This window comes from Arvicola amphibius, chromosome 10 (assembly GCF_903992535.2).
Source record: "Arvicola amphibius chromosome 10, mArvAmp1.2, whole genome shotgun sequence".
NCBI lineage: Eukaryota > Metazoa > Chordata > Mammalia > Rodentia > Cricetidae > Arvicola > Arvicola amphibius.
In genome coordinates this window covers 80,276,633-80,285,658 of record NC_052056.1, presented here as the reverse complement: position 1 = coordinate 80,285,658, position 9,026 = coordinate 80,276,633, and positions in this window count along the sequence as shown.

The window sequence follows — 9,026 nt, the reverse complement described above, 5'->3', positions numbered from 1 at the left end:
CCTGTTTCACTGTAAGCACCTGAAGGCTGTGGGCTAGCCTCCCTTCCCCCCTCATGTAGTGAACTACCTCAAAGCTACAGTCTGACTTCAGCAATAGCTCCTGCTGGGAGTTACAAACAGTACCGTTAGGAGGTGCCTTTAGCTCCTCCTCCTCAGGCTCCGACCCCCTGCTGTATGGGCTGGTTCCTTTTTAGCTCTCAACTTGACACAATCTAGAACACCTGGGAGAGAGTCTCAGCGAGGAAACGTCCAGATCAGGTTGCCTGTGAGCGTGTCTGTAGGGGACTCTTAATTGTTCACTGGTGTGGGAAGATCCAGCCCACTGTGGGTGGCATCATTCCCTCGGCAGGGGTCCTGCGCTGTATGAGAGGGGAGAAAGCTAGTGGAGAGCAATAAAGCAAGCAGGATTCATGAGTTATTCTCTCCCTACTCTAGACTGTGAGCATGAGGCTATTTAAGATCCCGCCTTGATGTCCACACTATAATGGCCTGAATTGTGAGGTTTTTGTCAGGGTATTTGTGACAGAAACAGAGATGAAGCTAGAACACCGTATAAATTAGTAACTGGGAGTTGACCACCTGTGGTGGCTGCTGCAATTAAACACTGTAAAAGATCCAGGTCAAGCCAGGCAGTGGCGACACACGCCTTTAATCCCAGCACACAGGAAGGAGGCAGAGGCAGGTGGATCTCTGTGAGTTTCAGGACAGCTAAGGCTGTTACACAGAGAAATCCTGTCTCAGAAAACCAAAAGAAAAAAAAAAAACCAGTCAGTCAAAGCAGTAAGGCAAGAAACAAGGAAGGTCAAAGATTAGAAAGAGAGGCACTGTCCTCTGACGCCATTGTGATCCCTGCCGTGGGACGTCCCACAGACACAGCAGACACCCGGTCCTGTTTACTCAGCGACAGTCATAGAGACTTCAGTCCCCGTAGAACTCTCGCTCCGGCTGGGTAGAGAGGTGAGGCCACCGTTCGGTGAGATAGAACAAGTTCAAGAAGCCCATGAGCTTAGGTGAGATATGGTCTTTATTTCCAGTCATTTGTGGTAAGCAGCAAGTCAGAAATCACAAGAGTCAGGCGGTGGTGGTGCATGCCTTTAATCCCAGCACTCAGGAGGCAGAAGAGGCAGAGGCAGAAGGATCTCTGAGTTCAAGGCGAGCCTGAACTACAGAGTGGGTTCTAGGACAGCCAGGTCTACAGAGAGAAACCCTGTTTCAAAAAGCCAACAACCACAATAATAAAAATCACAACAGGTAAATATCTTAATATAACTTCAAAATCATAGTAGTTAAGACTAGCTATGAATTGGATTTTCATTCTTTTTTTTTTTTTTTTTGTTTTTTGTTTTTTTTTTTTTGTTTTCGAGACAGGGTTTCTCTGTGGCTTTGGAGCCTGTCCTGGAACTAGCTCTTGTAGACCAGGCTGGTTGGATTTTCATTCTTGTGTTTGCTTTTGTTACCTTGTGATAGGACCTATGTAGTCCCAGCTGTCCTGGAACTTACAATATAAACCAGGCCGACTTTGAACTCATAGAGACCACCTGCCTCTGCCTCCCGAGTGCTGGGCTTTTCATGCTTATAGTTAATATTCACAAAGAACAATAATTCAACACTGCATTTCAAAGTAACTTTGTGCACAGCGAGAACATTGCTCTGAGAAGAGGCCACAGTTTGCAAAAAGCCATGGAGGTGGGTGAGGCTCTGGGTCTTGGGGGGCGTGGCCAAGGAGTTAAATAAATGGGTGGGGGCGTGGGCAAAGAGAAAGGCTAGTGGACTGGGCGTGAAGGGGAAGCTAGGGAACTTTGTGATTATACATTGCCAACCTGTTCTCAACTAAGGTTGCTGCTCCCCTTTGCCCCCCTCTTCACACATCTTCCCCAACTTGCCTGAGAGTCAGCCACTGTCTCAGTAGCTCTCTGTAGTGGTCCTGCCCTCCCTCCTGATGCTCATAGAGCATATCCAGGAAGATGTGAGCCCCGTCCCTGAAGGATGTGTCTACTTGAGCTCTCTTCCCTCTCCCCCAGCGCGAGGAGAAGGCCGCCTCCAGGGGTTCACGTGTCCCCAGTGCTCCTAGTTGCAGCAGCCGACCACTGACCACTTCCCTTTGCGGAGCACAAGCTGGGTCCCGGCTCTGAGAGAACATGAGAAAACCAAAAAGGAGTGAAATGGATACAGTCTCAGCCCCGGGTGGGAGGGTTTTCCCAGACTTACATCTGTTGCCTGGGCCCACTCCATGTGACTCACCACCAGCTGTAATAGCCCCATGACCACATCTGCATGAGGTCGGGGAACTGTGTGTGATGATGCATCATGGGAAGGCTGGGAAGGGAGCTCAGTGTTAGAGCACTTGCCGAGCATGTGAAGCCCTGGGTTCGATCTCGGGCACCACCAAAGTGTGTTCTCTGATGCTGACTTCAGCTTTGTTGCTCAGAATGGAATACAAGAACAGAAGGGCAGCAGTTGGCATGAGGCCTGGGGCTCAGTCCTGCCTCCATCCTGCCTGTGGTAGCTGGGCGAGCTTTCATTCATTCAACAGATAGTTCTGAGTGTCACCTAAGTGACATTAAAACAGCGGAGGCAGGGGCTGGAGAGATGGCTCAGCAGTTAAGAGGACTGACTCTTCTTCCAGAGGTACTGATTCAATTCCCAGCAACCACATGGTGGCTCACAACCATCTATAATGTGATCTGGTGCCCTCTTCAGGGATGCAGGTACACATTCAGGCAGAGTATTGTATTCATAATAATAAATAAATAAATCTGAAAAAAAAACAGCGGAGGCCGGTGGGTGCCACCAGTCTGCACCAAGACTGCTCTGTACAGAGACACAAAAGAGCATGGTAAAAGGAAGGATGAGGGGAGCTCATGGCCAAACATGGCAGCTGGGGGTGGGGGTGGAGGTGAGGACCGTTGAGGTATAAAGGTCAAGAGAGGATTCTCAGGGAGGTGACATCTAAATGCTACTAGAATTGAGGTGGTACCCACCCTGAGATGAGTCACAACCTTTGTTTTTTGTTTGTTTGCTTGCTTTTTGAGACAGGATTTCTCAGCCCTAGCTGTACTGGAACTAGTTCTGTAGACCAGGCTGGACTCGAACTCACAGAGATCCACCTGCCTCAGTGTATCAAGTGCTGGGATTAAAGGTACTACCACTGTCCAGCGAGTGACACCCTTAACACCCTTTGTAGTAAGGAAACAACACTTGCAAAGGGCCTGAGGGGGTAAAGGCTGTGTTAAGACTAAAGGAGACCCAGGGTTACTGATGGATCAAGAAGTCATGGGCCTTTGAAGCAGGGAAGAACACAGTCTGATTGTGATGTGTATGTTAAAACATACAGAACATGAGCCAGGTGTGGTGGGACACACTTATGATCCTAACACTGGGGACACTGATATAGGGGGTAAGATCATAACCAGCTTAGAATACATAGAGATTTCCAGGTCACCAAGAACTGCCAGCTAAGACCAAAAACGTTAAGAGAGCCAGGTATGGTGGTGCACATCTTTAATCCCAGCACTCAGGAGGCAGAGGCAGGCAGAGCTTTGTCAGTTTGAGGCCAGCCTAGTCTACATTATGACACCATTTCTCAAAAACAAAAACAAAACATTATAGTGAGAAAGGGCTGGCATGAATGCTAACATTTCAGCCACAATAAAACATGTAGTTGGGGAGGGGAGGTGGCTTAGTGGGTAAAGGTGCTTGCTGCCAAGGCTGAAAGCCTGAGTTCGAACTCTAGAATGCACACGGTGGAAGGAGAGAACCAGTTCCTACAAGCTGCCCTCTAACTTATACACACACACACACACACACACACACACACTGAGGCACACCCATAAACATACACACTCATCACATATACAAATAAATAAATACAAGTATTAAAGTCTAAACAAAAACTTCAACCCTGGCTCTGGTTGCTTGGTGGATGGGGATTACTGGGAGATAAGATCTTAAGTGCGGGTCAACAATGACCTGAGGGGAGATGGGAAGGAATAGGGCAAAGAACTGTTGCATTACAACTGGGGGCTGGCTAGAGGGGGGAGACATCCGTGAGCATGGGGAGCTGGAGGGTCTGTGAGGGGTTATCCTAGCTATGCAGTCCTGTGATCTGAAGTCACTGGGCAAGTGTCAGGCAGGCAGTAGGTTTGATTGTGTATGTGTGTGTGTATGTGTGTGAAGTTGAGGCCAGTGTGTGTCAACCTTGGGTGTTGTTCCTCAAGAGTCACCTACATTATTTTGTGAGACAGGGTCTCTCATGGACCTGGAGCTCACTGATTAGGCTAGGCTGACTGACCAATGATGTCTAGGCTTCTGCTGTCTCTGCCTCCCTAGTGCTGAGATCACAAACATGTACCACCATGCCTGGATTATTTCATATGGCTGCTGGGGGTTGAACCCAGGTCCTCTTGTTTTTATGACTAGCATTTGCCAACTACACTCTAGCTCCTTTTATTGCTGTTGTTGAGACATCTCATATAGCCCAGGTTTGCCTCAGACTTCCTAAGTACCCAAGGATGTCCTCCTGCCTTTACCTCCCAAGTGCTGGGATTATAGGCACCACCACATCCCACCAATTAGTCGAATCTGGAGCTGGGCTGAGGTGTGTGAGCATCCTTGGTGCACAGCAGGTGCTGCAGACATGAACTGGGCTGGAAGCTTATCACAGACACTGAGACTGTTGGAGAAGGTGAAGGAGAGGCTGGGGACAGAGAGGAGGCCAAAGCAGAAGGGAAATCTCTGGGCACTCAGGGCTCTGGAAGCTAGGAGGGCCCCTAGAGGGAGTGGAGCCATGTGCCAGAATAGGTTGTATCCTGAGCCTTCTTGGGGTCTTCCAGACAGGACATCCCATGGGGCAGAGTCCTCACTGGCAAACAGCTCTGCCAGCTCTGCCTTGTTCCCCCTGCTGGTCACTGGTGGAAATGACCCTCCTTGGCGTGGCATGGCCTGGTCAGGAGGGAGCTGGTTGCACCACATGTGGCAGTCAAAGGACAACTCTCAGGATTCCCTTCTTCCATGTAGGTTCCTGGGGATCATCATCACTCAGGTTGGTGGTAAGCTCCTTTCCCCACTAAGCCATCTCACTGGTCCATCCTTGAACTTCTGATCCTCCTCCCACCACCTCCTGAATGCTGATATTACAGGGGTGAACCTAGTTTATCAGTGCTGGGAATCAAACCCAGGGCCCCATGCATGCTAGGCAAGTACTCTCCCAGTTGAGCTACATCCCCAGCCCCTACGGGCCCTGAAAGTCTTGACAGTCTGTTCGTTATAGAGGTTTCACTTTCTTGAGTAGAATCCAAATGCATAAGAAACTCAAAGGAAGAGAATCACAGAGCAGTGGGAAATAACCCCAGCAAAACATCCTTCATAGGACCTGCTGGGGGCGACTTCACCACACACATTCAGTACAAAGTTAAGAATTTGTACTTGAAGTAGGGACCTGGATTAAAGTAGAAGTGTGAGGTACATCCACAGCCACCTGGACTCCAGCCTCTCAGGGGCTGAAAGTCTGACTCCAGACCCCACCACACACAGCAGACACTGGGAGATGACTCAGAGAGAACACAGCCCTCTGGATTAAAACAATGGACATAGCCTGGTGTCCTGTCACACACCTTTAATCCCAGCACATGGGAGACAGAGACAGGCGGATCTCTGTGAGCTCGAGGCTAACCTGGTCTACAGAGTGAGTTCTGGGACAGGCTTCAAAGCTACAGAGAAACCCTGTCTCAAAAAAGCAAATAAAAACAAATAAATAGAACAATGGAAATGCTGAGAGATGAAGAACCTGTTTCTAGCCAGACTTGTCACCCAGATCAGTGGGAGGTTAAGGTGGGAGGATCACAAGTTCAAAGTTAGCCTGGGAAACTTAGTGTGACCCTGTCGCAAGAAGCAAAAGGAAAGCTGAGGCTGTCAGTTAGTGGTTCCAGGCCCAGTACCAGCCCCCAAAGGCCATGGTTTTAAAGACTTGGTTTTATTTTCCATGTGTTTTATCTGCATACATTATCTGTGTACCATGTGTGTGCAGTCCCCGTGGAGGCCAGCAGATCCAGAGATCATCTGTAACTGGAGTTACAGATGGTTGTGAGCTGCCATGTTGGTGGTAGGCATCGAACTTGGGTCCTCTGGAAGAGCAGACAGTGCTCTTAGGCACTGAGCCATCATTTCAGCCACCCCAACCCCACGTTGTTGCTTTTTGTTTTTAAAAGCCACAACTGGTGTGACAGATTCACGGGCCAATTCCAAAACATGGGAGGAAGCTAAACACACACACACAGGCTCTGAGCTTGCAGTCTTCGGAACCTTCTGCTTCAGATTCTCCTATGGTGTCAAGACAGACAGGGAGCCCAGGAGTGACTGAGATGGGACATTCACTGGGAAGCTGCTGTGTGTGTTTGTAAGCTCCAAACTATGATGTTGCTGAACGCTGTAGACACCTCGCTTGGCTGGTCATGTTACAGTAGTCCCGGAACATGGTTGAGGGTATGGTGGGCAAGAGAGCTGGTGAGATGGCTCAGCAGGTAGAGGTGCCTGCAGCCAAGCCTGATGGCTCGTGCCCACACGGTGGAGGGGGAGAGGAGACTCCTGCAAGTTGTCCTCTGTCCTCCACATGCGTGCTGTGGAATGTGCACACACAAATTAAAACTTAAAAAATGTCTAGGCGACCGCTATAAGGAGTCAGAAAGAATGTAACACCAAGCCAGGCGGTGGTGGCGCACACCTTTAATCCCAGCACTTGGGAGGCAGGCGGATCTCTATGAGTTCGAAGCCAGCCTGGTCTACAAGAGCTAGTTCCAGGACAGACTCCAAAAGCTGCAGAGAAACCCTGTCTCAAAAAACAAAACAAAACAAAACAAACAAAAAAAGAATGTAACACCAAAAGTGGAGAGGAGAATGACAGAGAAAGGAACCGCTCTCCCACTTAACAGCCTCAAGAGGGGAGTCGGACTCACCCCACAGTGCTGCAGAGGAACCTGACCACAGGTGAAGGGGGGCTGGGAGCTGAGGGCAGTGCCTCACATGTGTCTTTGGTAAACTTGTGAGAGGAAGTCCCAAGTGCCCAGAGCTTCCGCCACATTTGCTGTCTCTCAGGAGCTAGCTGTAGACTACATGTGATTTAAACAAAAAACAAACAACAACAACAACAACAAAAAGAAACAGAAAGATGTGGCATCCATGTTGAGTGGTTCCCAACTACCCGTAAACTCCAGCTCCAGACGACCCAACACCTCTGGCCTCTGCGGCACCTGCACTCACATGCCCACACAAACCTGAGACAGGCCGCAGCAGACCTTAAACCCATCCAAGTCAGGCTCCCAGTTACACCCACCCACTCCAGACCACGGAGCTTGCATCTTATCAGACTGCAGTGGCGAATCCCTCCACCTGGGAGACAGATGGAGTCCGTGGCCTGTCAACTTCAGTTCTCTTAATCTCCAGTGTTGGCACCAGAAGGAAGCTATGTGGTTGTGTGAGGGGAAGATGAAGGAACTGCATGCTTAGTAGGAAGTGACTTGGGGTTCAGATTCAGAATCTGACTCCCCCAAAGTCCCAAAGAGCTGATGGCTAAATTCAGCAGATGGGAAATTCACTGTCAAGGCCCCAGGGAGCCTCTCTAGCCCACCCAATGTCCCTACTACATGTACATAGTAACAGGAACAGCTGGAAAGGCCAAGTCGCCAGGTTGTCCAATATAATGGCAGGCTTACTTTCATCACCAGCCCTGAACAACTGGTGTGTGGGTTGGTCCTCACTGGGGACACAATATCTGCCACTGTGCTAATTGGGTGGCTGGAAGAGAAAAGGTGGAAGTGTTTTTAAGTGACACCTTGAATTGCTTCCCAATTACATCTTGGCCAAGTGAATATTAAAATTAGTACCTGTCCCAGGAGCCATGTCACATGCCTTCACACTTGGATGGAAGCGGGTACAGACAGGAGGATCCATGCCCAATGAAAGCCTGATCTGTATGATGCTCTCCAGGCTAGCCAGGGACACACAGGTCGACTGTCTCAAAGTGGGGGTGGTGGCTCAGGGGGTGGAGGGCTTGCTTGCTCTGCAAGCCTGAGAACCTGAATTTGGCTCCTAAGGACCAATATAAAGATGAATGCATAGTATGCAGCAATGAACAGGAGACCAGTGTGGATTACCCTCTGACCTCCACATGCCACATATGCACCCACCTCTCTCTGTCACACACACACACACACACACACACACACACACACACACACACACACAGAGGACCTAAATAAGTCAGGGAGCTGGTTTTGGGGACTAGGGTAAATCTGAGGTTTTAGTTACCCCCAAAACCTGTGCTACGGGTGGGTTAACAAATTTTGTGTACAGGTATTTTGTCTACATGTGTGCTTGGTGCTTGTGGAGGTCAGAAGAGGGTGTTGGATGGCTTGGAACTAGAGTCACAGGTGTGAGTAGCTGATACCTTTAACTGCTGAGCCACATCTCCAGGCTCATCTAAGATCTTAATCAGCTCAAGATAAGCTTTTGAATTTATCTAGGTTAGTATTTATTAAATTCTTGCAAGCTTTCTCATCCCATAACTTTTGTATATATACCAGCACAGGTATATATGCGTATGGATGCCAGAGGGCTGCCTTGAGTGTCGTAACTCAGATGCTATTCATTTGTGCCACCATGACCTTAGCCTCTCCTTGGCATGAAACTCACCAACAAGGCCAGGCCATCAAGATCCGTCCTCCCTTGTGTTGGCACTACAAGCATCACATCAGCCTTTTCTTCTAAGGGTTCTGCAGATCAAGCTGGGGGTTCATGCCTGTACAGCTACTTTACCTGCAGTCTTGGAACCAGTCCTGAACTAGCTCTTGTAGACCAGGCTGGACTCAAGTCTCAGAGATCATCCACCTGCCTCTGCCTCCCAAATTCTGGGATTAAAGGCATGTGCCACCACCATCTGGCTCTGAATTTAAAAGTCTTGTGAGGGTCTTGGAGCTACAGACAATTGTTAGCTGCTGTATGGGTGCTGGGATTTGAAGCTGGGTCCTTTGGGA